This window comes from Marmota flaviventris, chromosome 12 (genome assembly GCF_047511675.1).
Source record: "Marmota flaviventris isolate mMarFla1 chromosome 12, mMarFla1.hap1, whole genome shotgun sequence".
Taxonomy (NCBI): domain Eukaryota; kingdom Metazoa; phylum Chordata; class Mammalia; order Rodentia; family Sciuridae; genus Marmota; species Marmota flaviventris.
This window is the reverse complement of record NC_092509.1, coordinates 16,014,211-16,033,117: the sequence shown is the minus strand read 5'-3', so window position 1 is coordinate 16,033,117 and position 18,907 is coordinate 16,014,211. Positions and strand designations below refer to the sequence as shown.

Here is an 18,907-nt window from a genome sequence, read left to right as displayed (position 1 = left end):
TGGACAGCGGACAGCCCCGCCCACCTTCAGGGCGGGGCTTCCCCGCAGCTCAGACCTGCTGGCCACTCACCTCTGGAAAGACCCTCCCAGCCGCACCCCGCAGTGTGCTTTGCCAGTGTTCTTGGTGTCTCCCAGTCCAGTCGGGCTGACGGTCAAGATTAGCCATCACACCCACTGAGGCGATTCTGCATCTGGTGGCACACAGGGGGCATCCCGGGCCAACCCGCTCTAGAGCCACCCGCGGTGGGTGCTCGCCTGTAGATTTCCTAATGCGTGACGTAGTATTCCAAATTCAGAAAACCCTGCTTCGTCTTCTTCCTTTACTTCCTTTTTAATGCACACACTCATAATTATGTAAATAAGCAAGTAAGGAAACAGAATTCTTAAAAATTGAGTAGCAATGAATATAGTTTGAAAGACCAGATTCCTGCCAGCTGGGAAGCTACCTCGGTTCCCTTAGAAAGTATGAATTTGGTTCTCTTGTATTTACTTCTAGTGGAAAATTAGCATTATTGGAAAAAGTACCAGGCATACTAAAGTACATTTGATTGATGTGCTAATCGATTTCATTACTCTTCACATCTATGATCCTAGAATTCATTCTATATAAGGGCATTAGTGATAATTTTGGTATGGATGCACCCCTCTTTCACCCTCTCACAAAAAAGAAAGGTCCTGAGGTGCTCTCTGCAAGAAAGAATAGTGTGGAGGTGGGTTTCTCAGTTTCCCTTTCTGCAATAAGAAAAACTAAAGTGACCCTGAGTATTCCTTTCTTCCTTCCTTCATTGGCTCAGTGAGCATAGTAGAGGGCCTATTCTAGGCTGGCCAGTGTTCTAGAACTGGAGAGTTAGCAATTAAATATAGACAGATGAAGCCCCAGACTCATGCAGCTCATATGCAGTGGCTATTAACAAAATAATTGGTTGGGGGGATAGGCATTATGTGAGGAGACTATGATGAATTTAGACAAAGTTATTATAAAATGTGGCCTGATCAGGTGACATTTGAGGAAAGCTCTAAAGATTAAAGTTAAAAAGCAAGATGTGTAGGTTTGGGAGGAAAGAGTGTTTCAAATAAATATGATAGCAAGTGCAGATGCTTTGAGGTAGTATGTTCTTGGCACAGACAAAAACGAGCAAGGAGTTTTCACTTATAAGGAAGGGCTGCCTGAATCATCCACCCTGTATCTCCCTCCATCTATTTAAATCTTGCTGGTCCTTTAAAACATCTCAAATGAAATCTCTTAAAGGAAGAAATTTCTGGTATCCCTCCAAAAAGATTTGGCTTCTCCACCCCCTGAATCTGAAGAACAAGTTGGCTCAGCTGATTCTATTTTACAAGTTAACATATTTGTAGATTATAAACACATATCTAAGGTCAAGACTCTGCCACAAATTTTTATAGCCCCTTCTGAACCCAGTTGCCTTATAACAACCTTGTCCAAGCTGCCTAGGAAACCAGAGGCAGCCTTTAATTAACATGGATGTTCGAGAAATCTAAGTCGGGGACACTACTTCTTCACAGCTTGCCCTGGGTTGGACTTGGAAAACATATGATGTGGTGCCCTCAGTATTTGCAGTATTACAAAAGACAGGGTGAGTTTGGTTTCTATGTTGAGGAGAGGACCACCGGAGGGGGGGGTCCTCCTGAGTGGGATTGGGGCCAGCTGTCAGTTCTGCAGTGGGGATGCCATCCTGGTCAGAACATGTGCCTTGCCTGATAGAGTTTTGGTTCATACTTTATTTTCTTTGGACTCCTGAAGCTAATGGTAGATTAAGTGAAGGAGCCAGGTTCAGAGTACCTGGTTTATTTGTTTATTCTCTTATCACAGGAAAATGGAATATCTGTTTCCTATGCATCTGAAAAGGTAGCACAGTCCTCAGAGCCACCCGGGTATGAAAATATATATATTTATATATATATCTGCATTTGCAAAACCTACTTTAACTTCTTCAGATAAACAAAACATTGGTGAAAATACACTGTGAATCTATGTTGGTTTCAGAAACAAATGTGGTTTTCAAAAGGAGCTTCATATTTTCCTCCATGTGAAAGGAGCAGAGCAGAATGCTAAATTGAAAAACAAACACCAGAGAGTAACAATAGGTATTTGAAACATGGAATCCATGGAACAGAACAGCCACAACTACCTGTCACTCATGTGGTACTAACTTTTTTTCATATCAAGTGGCTCATTTTGAACCTTTCAGAACCACTTGCTCATTGGACACACAAATACAGATGTCTGCCATCTAGTGGCACAAATCATTGTTGGCAGCCTAATTTTTTTTAGAAAGCCGTAAGTATTTTTTTGAGAAAATGTTAATATAAGCCCCACTCAAAAAGGTCACAAATCTAATTGGTCACATTGTCCTAATATGCCCATCTCTCCTCTGGCCTTGATGCCAAGTGGAGCAGGCTTATCTAGAGACCCACTTTTGAATACTAGTGGAGGTTCAATAGATTTTTCCTAAGGGTATAAATTTCATGAAGACAGCACCTTGTCTGGCTTACTTTTCCCTTCATCTTTAGCACTTAGAACACTGCCTAACTCAGGAACAGGATAAATTTAACAAACAAATTAATGACTAGGAGAAAAGTTGGAGGTTACCCAGACTGTGGCTCTCCTGGCTCCCGAGTCTATGCTATGACAGGAATTTCTAAACATCTACCAGAAAGATTGATAGTTTCATTTTTAAAAAGTTAGTATACTACTTAAAATTTGTGGAAAAGTAGTAATTGTATTGCATATGACTATTAAAATTCATGCATTTTTAAAGGCCTATATAAAGACCCATAAAGGACAGGAAAAACCAATCTATAACCACATTTCAGAATGTTCATGATAATCAAATGATTATGCACACAGGTGACAGTAATAGACTATTTTTCAATGTTTTTTGACCCCTAGATATTTGTATCAATAATATATGTTGTGTACTTGCTCAGAAATATAACCCCTAAGTAGAGCATCATGGACATGCAAAAATATGGTCTGTTTAATAAGAGTGCCAACAAACAAACAAAAATGTTAAGAAATACTTATATTTGAGATACAGTTTCTGTGTTATAACACTTTGTAAACATTGATAACCACAGTTAAAAATATATATGTAGATACAGTAGGGTACATTTGATACAAGCAGTTCTGTCCTTATTCTACACCTGAAATCAGCCATTACCTGATTCTGTTTAAATTCTTGTGGGAAAAAGTACCCTAGCCTTTGCAAAGCCTAAGAAGCATCCTAAACTTAATATGACTGATTTTAACAGAGACAGAAGCCTACGATAAGATACTATACCCTTTGCCAGTCCAGGCTATTAATCTACTCATAAAAAGAAAATTTAAAAATCTCTTTTTCTCTCTTCAACTTATAGGCCTTAAAATTTAGCAAACACAAGTACCATGCAAGATATTTATTTAGAACCCAGATTGACAGGCCCTGCCCCCATTCTGATTCAGCTGGTCTGGTTTCAATCCCCAAGTCTGCATTTTTAGCAGCTATCCTAGAAGCTGCTGGCGCATATGATCCTAGGCCACGGTTTTAGAAACATCACCCCAAATCCCTCTGATTGAAACTTTTCCGGGGTTCCTAAGAACATTTAGGAGAGCTGAATGTAGTGCTGATGATCAACCAGAAACGATGACCTGAAAATACCAGCCATGGCCATTAGAATTAGCCGGTGAGAGGGGTCATTTCTTGGGAGATGAGTCTCAAAATGTGAGGGTCCCCAGGGAAGCTCTGATATCTGTGCAGGCAACACTCCAATCAGGTGAGAATCAGCTTCTACTGGGGGAATTCTTTTATGTTCTGTATAATAGTTGAGGAAGACTGATTCCTGTTTGCTAATAATAAACTATTTTCAATATCAAGATATCCAGGACACTTCTAGCCCTCAGATACCTTTTTCTCCCAGGGGGAAGGGTAACAGGGCCTCACTCAGCAACAAAATACTTGGTCTGAGTCTACCATGTGCCACACACTGTACTAAGCCCTTGGGATATATCTGTGACTAAAATATAAAAATCTCTGCCCTCACAGGGGATCCAGGGTGTCATCCAATCCAGTGAGTTTCTACAAGATAGAGTATAGAACAATGGATGGTTCCTGATAAGATGCTTGAAATCTAAAGGAAAAGATGGGTAGCCAAGGAATTCATGGTAGCATAATACACATGGAAATCTTGACAACAGAGATGAGCATAAGGAGCACAGGCAGTGAGAAGATATGTTTTCTTGGGAATTCAGGACTCCTAATACCTGCAGGGCCACTATGGCCAAGAGGGGACTGTCAACTTCAGGAAGTGTGCAGGCCTCTGCAGAAGCCACAAGGCAGGAGGCACATCCAAAGAAAATCAAGCCCACTGATCTGACTTCAGGTCTCACTATAGAATAGGTAAAATCCACAAGGGATTGGAAGCAGGGAGACAGGTGACAGGCCACTGGAGCCACTAGGCAACGGGGAGATGGGAAAGACCTGGGCAAGAGAAGGGAATAGAGGGAACAGTGGGAAGGAATTAATAAGTGGCAGGAAAATCCCATAGGACTCAGGATCTCCATGGCAAGTGTGAGGAGTCAGATATGCTGGGGATATAGCTCAGTTGGTAGAGTGCTTGCCTCACATGCACAAGGCCCTGGGTTCAATCCCCCAATCCCCAGCACCACAAAAAAAAAAAAAAAAAGAGTCAAATATGAGTTCCTAGGAAGATTGTGATGCAAAGGGGACACAGGACTGGCTTGGAGGAAGGTGAGGACTCCAACATAGAAACAGCACACTAAGTTGTCTGCTGAGTACTCTTCATAGAAATGTCAAAGGGCCATAAGCGGCTCATGTGTAGCACTTGAGCAACAGTATGAGATAAGAAATCTGTGCCTGCTGATCCCCAATGCCCTAAAGTCACCTGAGGTAATCAAGAGAAGCAATGCAGGGAGAAGAAAACCAAGCAGCTGGTCCTCTGGAAGTGACTTAGCAGGAACCAATGCAGAAACCTAGAGGTGCAGCCAAGAGATCCAGGCTTAGTAATTTTCGGGCCTTAAGTGCAGCATTCAACATCTCAGAGTCTCATTTTGCTCAAATATCAAATAAGAGGCCCAAACTAGATGACCTCAAAAGTCCCTGTGAAGTCCAAGTCTGGTAACGTTCTGCAGGGTCTCTAGGATAAAGGAAAAGGGTCTGAGGAAGGAGAGTGAGGAGGAGCAGCTAGAGGGTTCACTCAGGCCTCAAAAGACAAAGGCAAGAATGGTAACTTGAGGAGACGTAGGGCCAAGGAAAGGGGCCAGAAGAGGAGTCCAGTCCAGCCTGCCACACGCACTCAGAGGAAAGGTCCTGCAGAGAGGAGAGTGTGGAAAACACAAGCGGGAGGCGGAGCCAAGGGCAGAGGGGCAAGGCTGGGCAGGTTCTGCTCTGGTTGAAGCTGGACAGCAGCCATGGACTGCCTGGCCTGGTGCAGGCTTCTGACTCGGGCTTCAGTTTCTTGACTTAGCCTGACTTGACTTTGTGGCCATATCAGACTAATCAGAACCTTATCATGGCTCAAGCAGGGGCAGGACAGTCCCTGTGACTATGGGCTTTTTGAATTTCCAGAACTGACTTCCTGATCTTCTTGGCGTCTGAGTGGTCCTTCCTTCCTCCCTCCCTCCCTCCCTTCCATCTCATTCCTTGCTCCTGGTGAGGAACACATCTATGTATATCACAATAAAGGTGTGAAAAGCAAGAGAGTGAGACCTGGTTTTATTGATCTTCTCTGACGTTATTAGTTGTTTCAGCTGGGGAAATTCCTTAATCTTAGTCGTGTTTCAGTAAATTTTTCTGTATATATAGATTTAAAAGTGTGAAACAGTCTCTACACAAAGAGCATCATGGACAGCATGTTTCTGGCATAAAAACAAACATGGAGACCAACAGAACTGAAGAGAGAGCCCAGAAATAAACCCACACATTTATGGCCAATTGGTTTTCCACAAAAGTGCCAAGAACACACAAGGGAGAAAGGACAGCCTCTTCAATAAATGGTGCTGGGAAAACTGGATATTCATGTGCAAAAGAATGAAGTCAGAACCTTATCTCGTACCAAACACAGAAATCAACTCAAAATGGATAACAGTTTACACACTAGACCTGAAACTTCTATATTAGTAGAAGAAGGGCCTTGTGACATTATTTCAGGCAATTTTTTTTTGGATAGGACCCCAAAACCACAAAAGCAAAGACAGACAGGTGGGATGGCATCAAACCAAAAGGCTTCTGCATAGCCTCAGAAATTCAACAAGGATAAGCTATGCATCCAGAGAAAATATCTGCAAATCATGTACCTGGTTTGAGTTAATGTCCAAAACCTGTAAGGAGTACAAACAGCTCAAGAGCAAGAAAAAAAAAATAACAAAATTTAAAAACTTACAAAGGAACTTACAAGACATACAAAAGGCTGCCAGGTATATAAAAAATGTTCCACCAGGGAAATGAAAATTAAAACCATAAGAAGATATCCACTCATCCCTGTCAGTGATGAGATACTGCCTCATCACTATCCAATCATAACTGGTGCTGACAATGATATGGGGGAAAAAAAGAACCGTTGTACCCTATTGGTGGTAGTGTAAATTAGTGCAGTCATCATGGAAAACAAGATGGAGGTTCCTCAAGAATTAAAGATGGAACTACCAGCAATCCCACTATTGGGTATGTATCAAAAGAAAATTAAATCAGTATGTCAAAGAGACCTCTGCACTCCTGTGTTCTTTGCATCGTTCATAATACTCAAGATATAGAAATTAAGCCTCCACAGATGGATGAATGGATAAAGAAAACATGGTACACATACACAATGGAATACCATCCTGCCCTAAAAAAAGAAGAAAACCCTACATTTGCAACTACGTGGATAGACCTGGAAAACATTCCATAAACTGAAATATGTGCCAGGAACAGAAAGACAAACACCACATGATTTTATTTATATGTGGAATCCAAAAAGGGAGACTGACAGAGTGCAATGGGAGAAGCCAGGGGCTGCAGGGGAGGAGATCTTGGCCAAAAGTACAAAATTTCCATTAGACAGAATGAACACAATGGAGACCTGTTGCATAGCATGGACAATTGGGGTTAATAATAACGTACTGTACACCAGAAAATTGTTGAAAGTATGAATCTTAAGTAAGTATCCTCACAACAGAATGTCATGGAAATGAAGTGATGAATATGTTAATTAGCTTGACTTAACGGGTTCATAATGCACACATATATCAAAGCAACACATTGCACACCAGGAGCACATACAATTTTAACTGTCAACTGCACATTTAAAAAGACAGTTGTGGATTCAATGAGATATTGTCTGAAAATAAAGAATTCATATACATTATCACCACTGCTGTCATCCCCAACACCTGTTCTTTTCTCAGGATATCCTGCTTGACCTAGAAATTACTTCCTTTGCTCACAGTAGTTACTGTGTTTCTTGGTCCCAACACATTGCATTGTCTTTTTTTTTTTTTTACTGTTTTAAAAGTATTCCTTTACCCTTTTTTTCTTACCTCCATATCTAGGCATATATCCATAGGCATCATTTAAGGCTATATATTTCTAAATTCTAGTCTCCTGTTTTCTAAAGAGAATCCAAGAAGACTTATATTACAACTGAAAAGTTAAAAAAAATTAAAAAGACTAGAGAAAAAAGGGAAAATAGTTACAGAAAAAACTGGCTACTGTGACTATTATTTTTAGGTCTGAGTTTTCAAGCATCCAGTGCAAAAATACAAAGATAGTTTCATTCAATTACAACATAATTGCTTTTATTATTCCAGAAGAGGTTCACTTTTTGATGGTATTAAATAATATATGATATGAAACACATGATATTACAAGGAAGATACAGTAAATAAACCCGTGAACAAAGTTTTCAGGAGTTGGAAAGAAGATGCAGAAATATTCTTTATGTGTTTTCACAAATGCAGACTGTAGCAGTTTCATACCATTTCAAAGTTGTGGCTTCTTATTGCCTCATACTCAGGTTCTTCTCTTCCAGACACAACCCATTTTGCTGAGAACTCTTGGTTCCTCAAGCATAATCCTGCCTCAATTCTAACCAGAATATGATACCCCATAATTTTATCAAAAAACTGTGTTTTTTTAGATGGGTTCACACCTTGTTGTCTGGGCTGATCTTGAACTCCTAGGCTCAAGAGATCCTCCTGCCTCAGCATCCCAAGTACCTGAAATGACAGGTGCAGGTTTCTGTGCCCAGTTTCAATGTTGTTTTTTAAAAAGCAACAAAACCCATTCATCATTATTAAGAGTTCTCCTTCCCAGGTGATTGAAGAAATACTGATTTTTGAGTTGTACGAAGATTTCCTTTCCAACCTGTGCTTTACACCAGACTCACTCATGCAACAGTCTAACCCAAAGCTCACATGGTGTTTTAATCTTATTTTTCATACTCCTCCCTAAATTGTAGTTTTGTTAAGTGTATTTTGTTAAATACTTGTTAAATCATTCCATTTTTATTCTGTTTATGTTCAGTCATGAAACAAAAAGTAATATACATATACATGTCTTAGATAAACAGATGAATACATACATATCCAGAATCCAAAACGTGTCACTTGTTCTTTACAAGTGAAGGAATGTGAAAGCTTACATTTCACCATAAAATCCAGCAATCTGAAAATGCATGTCATTAAACATGATAGGTTTAATCTGGCACCAAAGACACATGATCACTACTCCTCCATCAATCCATCACCCAGCATTACCCTGAAAGCGTAAGACTAACTTGGATCTTCTAGCCAGTATCTGTGTCTTACTGTTACAAATTGAAAATGTCTCATACAATGCTAGGAGCAGAGAAACTGCTGAATAAAGATATGCTTAACTGATAAGAAATTCAAAGCAAACATATTTCTATACTGCTAGACCGTTTTAAGTGAATTGATTTTTATGCAGTTAAATCAGTCAGTGTTTTGGAATGAGTCGTAGATTTAAAAATAGGGAGGCAGATTTATATTTCAAGTCAAGATTCAGAATTCTATTATTATCCCAGGTTTGTAGATAGTAAATGTTAAAATGTACATATGTGTTAGTCAGCTTTCTGTCACTATCACAAACACCTGAGATAAATCAACTTACAAAGAGAAAAGGTTTATTTTGGCTCACAGTTTTGTAAGGTTCAGTCCATGATTGATGTTCATCTGTTGCTTTGGGCCTGTAATGAAGCAGAACATCATGGTAGAAGCACAAGGTAGAGGAAAATCATCATCTCATGACCAGAGAGCAAATAGAGAAAGGAAGAGACTTGGTTCCTACAATCCCTTTTGAAGTCACTACCCCAATGACCTAAAGACCTCCCACTAGGCCCCACCTCCTAATGTTTCCACCACTCCCAGGAGCACCATGCTGGGGATCAATCCTTTAGCACACAGGCCTTTGGCAACACTCTAGATGCATCGGAAAATAGCTGAGGACTACACATCAGATTTCTAACCATGGTTGGGGCCTCCAGTGTTGGACTTTTACTTTTGATACTACACACTTATGTAATGTTTGGATTTTTTAGAAGATACATTAACTTTTATAATGTGATAAGCAGCAAAAATGCTGCATTTACATATTTTATATATCAATGTGCAGATGGGTCATTTCAGGGAAAGACTATGCTTTGACTTGAAAGCAACACAATATGGCATCTTCCCTCAAGAACTTCTCAGCCTGAGAGCTGAAATAATTTATTCATGTACACACACACAAAACAAGAATGGATGCAATCACTGATAAGGCTGAGATTCTGATAAAGTCCTGGAAGATGAATCCTTAGGGAGAAATGTCATTTTGAGCAGTCCTTGGAAAATTGCTAAACTGTGGCTCCTCCTGAAGGTGTGGCGGAAAAGGCATCCCCAGCAGCACAACAACAGGGCAGAAGGTACGGCAAGCACGAAGAACTAAGTGAAGGGCGACCTTGAGATTCAGCCTGAACTTAAAATGTAAATTAAGCCAGGGAACAGGCTGAAGCTGATGCAAGCCATTTAGTTGTTATTCAATAGATACTGGAAGGGGATGTCAAAGAAGGCATTTGAGAATAGGACAAAAATGGTCAGATTTTGACTTCAATGAGATCCAGGCAAGAGTATAGTCAGAGAGATCATCTGGGAAGCTGCAAGAGGCAGAGGAAGATAAAAAGGTCTAACTTGAGAGCTTCCTTCATAATGTGCTCTCAGCACACAGGAAGCATCTGCAGGCCCTGGAAGCTTGTTAGAAATGCTGATTCTCAGGCTCCACCCAGACCTCGTGAATCAGAGTCTGCATCTTACTAGGGTTCTTACGTATTTGAATGCACACTGACGTTGGAGAAGCGATGAATTAAGGCACTGATAGCATGAAAGAAAAGTAACCAAGAGGTTGACATATTATTTGGTTAAGTATTAGAATCTGGTATCTGGAGAAATGTGGGAGGCCAGGGAAGGAAGTAAATCAAATGTACTCAGAAAATGTAGGAAGGTCCTGCTATTCATAGAAATGGGAACCCCAGGAGAGGAGCAGGATGAGGAAAGAGCAAGGGAAGCTACTCTCTCCAGTGAGCAGAAGACAGTGTTCCTCCTGAAGCCAAGTGGGACCTAAAGAAGAGGAAATGTCTGTGAGTCACACCCCAAGAGTGTTTGAAACCATGAAAATGGATAACATTATAAAAGGCAAGGCAGGGAAAGGGCATGGGGGTCAACCAAGAAGGAAGCCCTGGCCAGCACCACACCAGACAGGAGATGGAAATGGGAGGCTGGGGAGGAGAAAGACAGGAGAGTGGAGAGCTGGGAGGTAGAATGTTCTGGAAATGAAGGGAGTTCAGAGATGTTCCCTGGGAGATTAGAGGAGCAGCCAAGGAAGGGCTACTGATTCTAGGACTCAAGTGACAAGTGACTTCCAAGAGTAGTTGCTGGGAGCCCCCTCTGGAATCCAGTACTCAAGGGCTTAGCATCGGAGAACAGCGGGATTAAGGAGACAGCAATGCTTTTCTCTGAAAGTAACCAAAAATGTGAAGAATGAACGTGAAAATCTGGAAGCGTACATGCTATCCAGCTGAGTCAACTTTACAATATCCAAATGTAAAGGTCTTCTTGTGGAATAGAGTTGAGAAGTTTTCTCATCCTGATTCCCAGAATCATAAGAAAGGCAAAGGAGTAGAGAGAGTAAGAATTAGATTTTTGGCTCAGTACAGCGAAGATCTGCTCTTCACTGCTCTCCAAAAATGGAATGAGCTGCCGGGCAAAAAGTATTAACTCCTCAAAACATACAGACCATGCATTTTTAAGGACACTAATCAATTTGCACAGTAGAAGTTGTTCACCAATGACATCTGCAAGTGTCTGAATGGAGGTCTCACAAAGGATATGCCCACCTCCCAAAGCCGAGAGGTCATGGCTGCCTTAAGTGGAAAGGCAAAGTGAGTTCTTTGGAAAAAAAAATCCTGTCCTGGATTTTCTGGGTGGGACCTAGAGTACACACACACACACACACACACACACACACACACACGGCTTACAAAGAGGAGGCAGTGTGGCCACACAGGCAGAAAGAAGAGGAAGGTAGTCACAAGGAAGGAAGGCTGACATCTACTCAGGAGGCTGAGGAAGGAGGATCCCAAGTCCAAGGTCTGCCTGGCCAACAGACAAGACCCTGTCTCAAAACTAAGGAAATGCAGAGGGCCACCAAAAGCTGACAGAAGCAATGAGGAGGGGTTTTCCCTCCTCCTCCCTCCTCTGCAAGAGTCTTGGAAGGATGAGATCCACTGGCATCACCTGGATCTCAGATCTCTGGCCCTAGAATTAGAATGATTTTTTTTGGGGGGGGAGGGGTACCAGGGATTGAACTCAGAGGCTCTTGACCACTGAGCTACATCCCTGGCCCTATTTTGTTTTTATTTAGAGACAGGGTCTCATCCAGTTGCTTAGCGCCTCACTTTTCCTGAGGCTGGCTTTGAACTCAAGATCCTCCCGCCTCAGCCTCAGCCTTCCAACCTGATAGGATTACAGGCATGCGCCACCATGCCTGGCTAAATTCCTGTTGTTTTAAGCCCTAGGGTATTATGGGGTATTTATCATCCCCTTTCAACTCTGAGATGTGTTGAGCTGTTCCCATCTCATACTGATCGTACGCTCTTGGAAGGCAGAGCCCTGGACTCCCCTTTCCTATGCATCCAAACTGCATCCACAAGTGTCTGGCACACAGATGCCGTGGCAAGAAAGCCTTGTGACAAAGATATACAGGCCGGCGTCTACATGATGAGTACAGAGGGGTCAGCTGGATGGATTTATATATTCTACTCTAAGAAGTATTCATTCAAATGGGATAGGGAGGAAGAGCATGAGAAGAAGACTACCACTAAATAGGGAAGAGAGGTGGGAGGGAAAAAGAGGGAGAAGGGGAGTTGCACGGAAGATGGAAGGCGAACCTCATCGTTATACAGAATACATATATGATGTTGTAATGAGAAAAAGAAAAAAAAAGTGTGTCACATTAGATTGGATAGAGAGAAAGGATGGGAGAGGAGGGGAGGAGTAGGGAGGATGGGAAGGGCAGAAGAATAGAATAGACAATATGATTGATGTATGTACATTCCATGTATGTATTATATGTCAAAATACATTCTGCTGTCATGTATGACTAAAAAAATAAATAAAAATTTCTAAAAAAGTATTCATTCAAGTGTATCTGTGATGTAGTTATGATGTAGCTCAGTGGTGGAGAGACCCTGAGTTCAATCCCTGATACCCCCCAAAAATACCATATTGTCTCATAAAAGTTAACTTTGGAGAAAATCAACATAAATATTACCTTGAGTGTCACATTTAATTTTAAAGAGAGGAGGCACCATCAGCCTTCAGAGGAGATGAACTTGGCTCCTAGATGCCAACTCATGTGGCTCATCCATTTCTACCCATCGAATGAATCAAGCGATTGAAAGTGACTCATTTCACAAAACTGATGTGATTCTGCAATCTGTGTATGGGGTGAAGGTGGGAGTTCATAACCCACTTGAATCAAAGTGTGGAATATGATATGTCAAGAAATTTGTAATGTTTTGAACAACCAACAATAAAAAATTTAAAAAAATAAAAAAATTAAAAAAAAAAAGAAAGTGACTCATTTCAGAGAAAGCAAAGTGGTGGCTGCACTAGGGAAGGCTGGAAAGGGGTAGTGGGTCCCTGCAAGATGGGTGGACTTGGGGATAGGGTGAGAAGAGCTAGGATTCCATTCAAGGAAGCACCACAGCCATGCCAGTTTCCCATCGGCTCTCTTCACAGAAGACCCCATGTATGGCCTGCTTTAGGGCACATGTGGAAATCAACATATCATTGATATGAATCAAAGAACCCAATGACATTTGAAATTTACATGAATTCTGAATCTGTGAGTTACCAACGGACGAGGTTCTCCTAGCAGTCAGTGCTGGCGCAATGGAACTTCAAATGATCATGCGCAAGAATTGACCCATGTAAGCAGTAACCAGTTTTCTCTCTAGTCTGGATTCCATGAGTAATTCCAGTGGGAGGGATATACTGCAGAGTGACAAGTGACAAGTGAATGGGTTCCAGGGCCGTAGCTTTCTGTGATAAATGAGGCTCAGCAGAAGAGCGTTAGGACATCTCACCAGCAGAAATGCAGGGTCCCAGATGTAAAGTCCTAGCAGCGGCTCCTTCTGGAGACCCTCCCTGAAACAGGCAGACTGGGTTTAACTTTTGTTCAACTCACCTGAATTTTACCAAAACAGCAGAAGTTGGAGGACATCCAGCGTGGGCCAGGATGCCTATGCTAGCGCCACTTCCTGTGGCATATTGGTGACTGAAGGTAAAATATGTCATGGCTCAGCTGTGAGCCAGGCTTCAAGGGAACAGCGGGCACAGGAAATAGACTAGGGCTGGGCTAGAACAAATGACCTAATGAAGGAGGGATTAATTCACTAGTGGATAGTCAGCAACTCATGTTACAGTGGCCAGGAGGGGTGTGGAGGACAGAGATTTGATCCTGCCAACAAGGACAGACAAGGAGATTTTATTTGTCAAGTGGAACTTGGCAGGACACATCTCCAGGCTGAAACGATACACTGTCAGGAGTGTGGCGGTGCCTTAGGTCCCGAGGTTTGTCCACACCGGGGTTGAAGCAGACACTGAGAATAAGAGAATGGAGTTTTGCTCCTGGAGAGTTCTTGGCAAGAGCAAGGCTGACTGTCAAGGTCACTGCTAAAGTTTTTCCAGGCAAAACATTAAGTCCAGGACTGAAAATGTGAATTGAAAACACAAGATAAGCCTAGTCCTATGAAATGGCAAATACGAAAAGAAGACCAGGAAATTACTAGAACTCACTAGGGTTAGGCAGGCAAACCCAACTCAGGCTGGCTGGGCCCCCGATCCCAGGCAGAGCGAGGTGGGAAGGCAGGGTTCAGAGCCCACACTGCATCTGCCAGCTTCTGTATGTCTAACTCCTTTTTTTTTTCCCACCACTGGTTTTCTCATTGTTCATATTCGTGTTGGCTTCAGAGGAGCAAATGCAATTGGTGAGGAGATGGCAGTGGCCCAGAATATTCCCTGTGTGGCCTCCTGTCATCACCAGCAGGCCCAGGCACAGGCTGCAGCTGAAGCCCCAGCAGAGGAGGGAGAGGAAGGTGCAAGCCAGACAGAGCTCAGGCCTCTGGAGGGTAAGGGCAGGAAGTTCCAACAGGTGGAAGAACACAAATCTCCAGCCCAAGGGACAGTCTGCCAGCAGCTAAAGAATCGACACACTGCCAAGACTTTTGGACAGAAAGAAACACCCAGCTTCCAAGCCCCGAGCCAGAGGGCACTTCCATGCTGGGGCTCCGTGCTCCCACTGGGCAGTACTGAAAGGGTCTGGGTCCCAGTCAAGCACTGGGTTTCTGAATCTGTTCAAAAGGCACTTGCATATGCATTTGATTCTCAAAACCACCACAAGGTGTGGAAAAGGCAACCACCACCATCTCCATGTTCACACTGCAGAAAGAAATGCTTGAGGCAATCTTTATATAAGGCATGTCATGGTTCAACATTTTCAACAGATTCACTGCAACCAAACTGTTTATTTTTGATTTAAAGATGAATGTAACAGTGGAACAGAGCCCTCCAGGGTGGAGTCCCTCGAGGAAGGGGACATGTTTGCACCTCCCAGCCCCTCTAGGGGGGCTGGTGGAGATATTGCACATTGACAACAGATTTGTGATAAGGAATCAACTTTGCATTTGATCTGAGCAATGAAAGACAGAGTACACCAGAAACTAACTGCCCACTTGACAAGCTTTGTCTTGTGTCAAATTCCTTAGATGAGCTCCTTATAAAATCAAAACTTTTCTCTGAGGTTGAAATTCTATCGCAGAGTTCCATAAAGCTAAGAATTAGGACAGGCTTTTCACTAGACCAAAAGAACTTTAAAGATGACAAGTTCCGTGGATCATGTCACAGATACCATATCCAGGAAAGCACTGCACACCTTGTTTCAATTCAACAATTAAGTATCAGGCTACTTAACTATGCTGATTTATACTTAAAATAAACCTGGGAGAGGAATTTGATTATTTTTTATTGGAGCCATATATGCCTTATTAAATATTCTTCTGTAAGGAAAATATAATTTAAATTCACAAGTGCACTATACAAAAGAAAACATTTCCAATTACTCACCCATCCTTTAAAAACCACGTTTGGAGGATAATGCTATTAGTCATAATATATGATGATATAAAATCAGGCTACATAAGTGAGGGATAGATGCAGCTCTACACACTTTGCATACCCAGCGGAGTCCCCTCTTCCTATGATTCACAATTCATTCATCGCTTATCTGAAGTGCCACTACTCCACAGCTGCTTTCCACATAAACTTCCTGCTCTGCAAACAAGACACAGCCTCTTAATAGTTACACTGAAGATGTCCAGGCCATTTAGGAGTGAGCAAGTAAATCCACCAATGTTAACGACATTATTTGGAAAGAACACCATGTTGGATCAAGAAATGACAAGACATTTTAGGTAAAAATGTGAAAAAATTAATTACATTGTAATTTACAAATGCAGAAGGCAATTTACTTTTAATCATATCCTTTAACTTTCTTCTTATTTGATTTATTAGAATGGATCCAAGAAATTCAAGTTCTGCCAATTTCACATTTTTCCCCCTAGGCTCACTTTCAACAGGTTACCTGCAATTAAAAGCTAAAATATGATTAAAAGAAATTCACATTTTTGCTCACTCTAGCTTGAAATAATAATAATAATAAAGTTTTCTGTAAGAAAATAGCCATTGTTTTTCCTATGAAACAAATAGGAAGGTCACACTCTAAACAGTGTTTATGCAGCCTTAAATAATCTTAAGAAATAAAGCAATATTTTAGTATTATCCTTCCCCAGGAAGAAAAAGAGGGTAATGAATATTCATAGATTTCTCTATACTTTAAAGCAAAGTTTTCTAAATAAATTTTAATGTGGGCTTAATACAAAACCCTTCTTATTATAGCACTTGTTCTTTCTCTAAATCTTGACCAATTCCACATGTTCCTTTTCCCATACTACAATTTTGCCTCATTGAAATTTTCCATGCCAGAGGTTTTTTAAGTCTACTTTACATCTCAGATTCCCTTCCAACTATCAAGCCCATTTGAATTATTATCCACCATTACTGAAAAAAAAAACCAGAATTTCATCATCACTATTTTCAAGTTATGTTCAATCTCACAGCTTCCCAGCCTACAGAAATCCTCTAAATCAGACCTACAACCTAATTATTTTTCAATTAGTAATTTAACCTAAAGTTATATTTCCATATGGAAACCCCTTCAACAATAGTATGCCCTGTAGCTCAACAATCACTAATTATATATTCAGTTAATTGAGACAAACATGTAAAGAAAAATCTAAGGAAAGGCTGTTTAGTGTTGGAAGCATAGGATGGGAACCACATGTACTGGAACACATTCAAGGGGGAGGCATGTTCCATGTCCATGTGCTCCTGGCAATATAAGCTTCATAACAAGAGGGTGCACCCAACATTCGTCTATCCACGGTATTTGAAACAGAAAGAACTCATACTCATTTTTTAAAAATATGTGGCCACCACAGTCCTGTCTACATGTATGTATCTGTTCTAGGTTCCTCATTTCCCCTTCTGAAATGTACATTCTCATGCATGATCTTTCTCTTAAGCAAATACACAGGCAATGTTTCAAACACAGGAAATAGTGATGAATGGTTCATGCAATATAATGATCTCATATAATTATTTGGACTACATAATTATTAAACATTTTTTTTTCAAATAGTAACCCAGAAGAAAGGCTAAAACGGGGCGGGGCATAGATTATTTGGTTGGAACTCAGAAGCCAAAAGAGAAAGGAAAGGTCTGTGCAAAGCATACAGTGAAATAGCCAGTGTCCTTAACAACACAATTGCCTGATGAATACATTTCTTTCTCAAGAAGAGCTGTGTTCACCCTGCAAACAGGATCCGCGGCGTGGGGTAGGGGGCACATATCCTCACAGATTTCGAATAGGTTCCTATAAGACTTGTACGCAAATGAAGGTTTGCCCGCTCGAAATCTGTCCATATGGATGCAATACTCAAACCTCTGCTTTCTCTTCACTTCCAACCTGCGTGCAAGAAGAGTCGCACACACGCAAGAGCACGCATATCAGGATCACAATTCCAACACGCACTCAGCCAAGTAGACAAGCGAAATCTACTGCTGTAGTTAGTTGTCCCCCCTCACCGCCTCCGCCCTTTAAAAACAAGCAGAAATTAGCCCTGCTGTAAGGAGGCTGTGTGCCCGGGGAGGGTTCCAGAGAGGAGATCCGGTGCAATTCAGCAGCCGCCTCTGCGCGAGTATAGACTGCCTGGGTCGGTAAAAGAAGCGCACCCCGGCTACGTACCTTCGCCCGCGTTATTCTAAGTGCAATATTTGCCTCTTTGCTCCCTGAAACGTAATTCCAGCAAGCGGCTCCGCTACAAGGTTGGCGCGGGTGCTCTCCTAAAAACCATAGGCAATCAAACGAGGGCCCCACCGGGCTCTCGGCACACAAGCGTGAGCACGTTCATACACACACACACACACACACACACACACACACACACACACAGCCTAGCAGCTCCCCCAGCCCGGACGCTTAGTGCCTTGGATCCGGCATCTGAGGGAGAGAAAATCGAAGCGAAAGAAAGCTGGGTGGGGCGACCCCGGCTCTCTTCTGGCCACTGCTCGCCTTATTCCCGTCCCATTACAGGCACTTGGGTGGGCGGCTCGGCATTTCCCACCCTCAGTCCCCGGAGCTCCAACTCCGCAGCAGACCGCGATCTAGAGGTTCAAGCCCCACCCCGAGTCCCCAAATTGACAGAACAACCCCATTTCGTCCCCTTCACAGTTCCTTCTTTAAACTCCTCCAGCAAAAACATTTCCTACTAGCGCGAAAAACTTTTTCCTCCTTTAGCAACGAGATAAAGCAAGAAACCAGGTCATCCGCTACCGCCACCCTCTTTGCTGAGCGCCGGGTGGCGAGCGCAGCCCTTACCTGGCAGCTGCGCTCCAGGTGGCCGTCCCACGCCGGTCCTCCGCGCCTCCCCAGAGCACTAGGTCGTCCGGTCCACGGTCTCTTGGTCTTCTGCCGCTGGACGTTCAGGGAGCTGCTGTCCTTAGTCTCTCGCGTCCCTGACTGGAGCCGCCCTTCGATTCATCGCCCGTCTTCCCAGAAGCGCTGCTGCCGCCGTGGCGGACCAACGAAGAGCACGGGGATCCGGGATGGCACCGACTTGCCCCGCGGTGTGCGCTCCCGGGTCCGAGAGCACTCCGCCCGCGGGCAGCTGCGGCCGCTCGTCACATGCCGCCACTGGGCAGCGACAGCGGCACCTGCCCCAAAGGCAGCGCCCTGGACTG

The 18,907-nt window shown here is 42.6% G+C and overlaps 1 protein-coding gene across 2 annotated transcripts in view; it reads right to left on the bottom strand.

Annotated features, from left to right (window-relative positions):
• The window catches only part of Chrm3 (cholinergic receptor muscarinic 3), a 426,898-nt gene extending 408,270 nt beyond the window's left edge, over positions 1–18,628 (bottom strand). The window contains exon 1 of one of the 2 annotated variants that reach the window (XM_027948040.2): positions 18,546–18,628. The gene's annotated coding sequence lies outside the window, so the exon portion shown is untranslated. Of the gene's footprint in view, positions 1–9,125; positions 9,201–18,545 lie in introns of those variants that run through there. The other variant, XM_071619697.1, reaches the window with a different exon arrangement.
• Between the last annotated feature and the right edge of the window lie 279 nt (positions 18,629–18,907).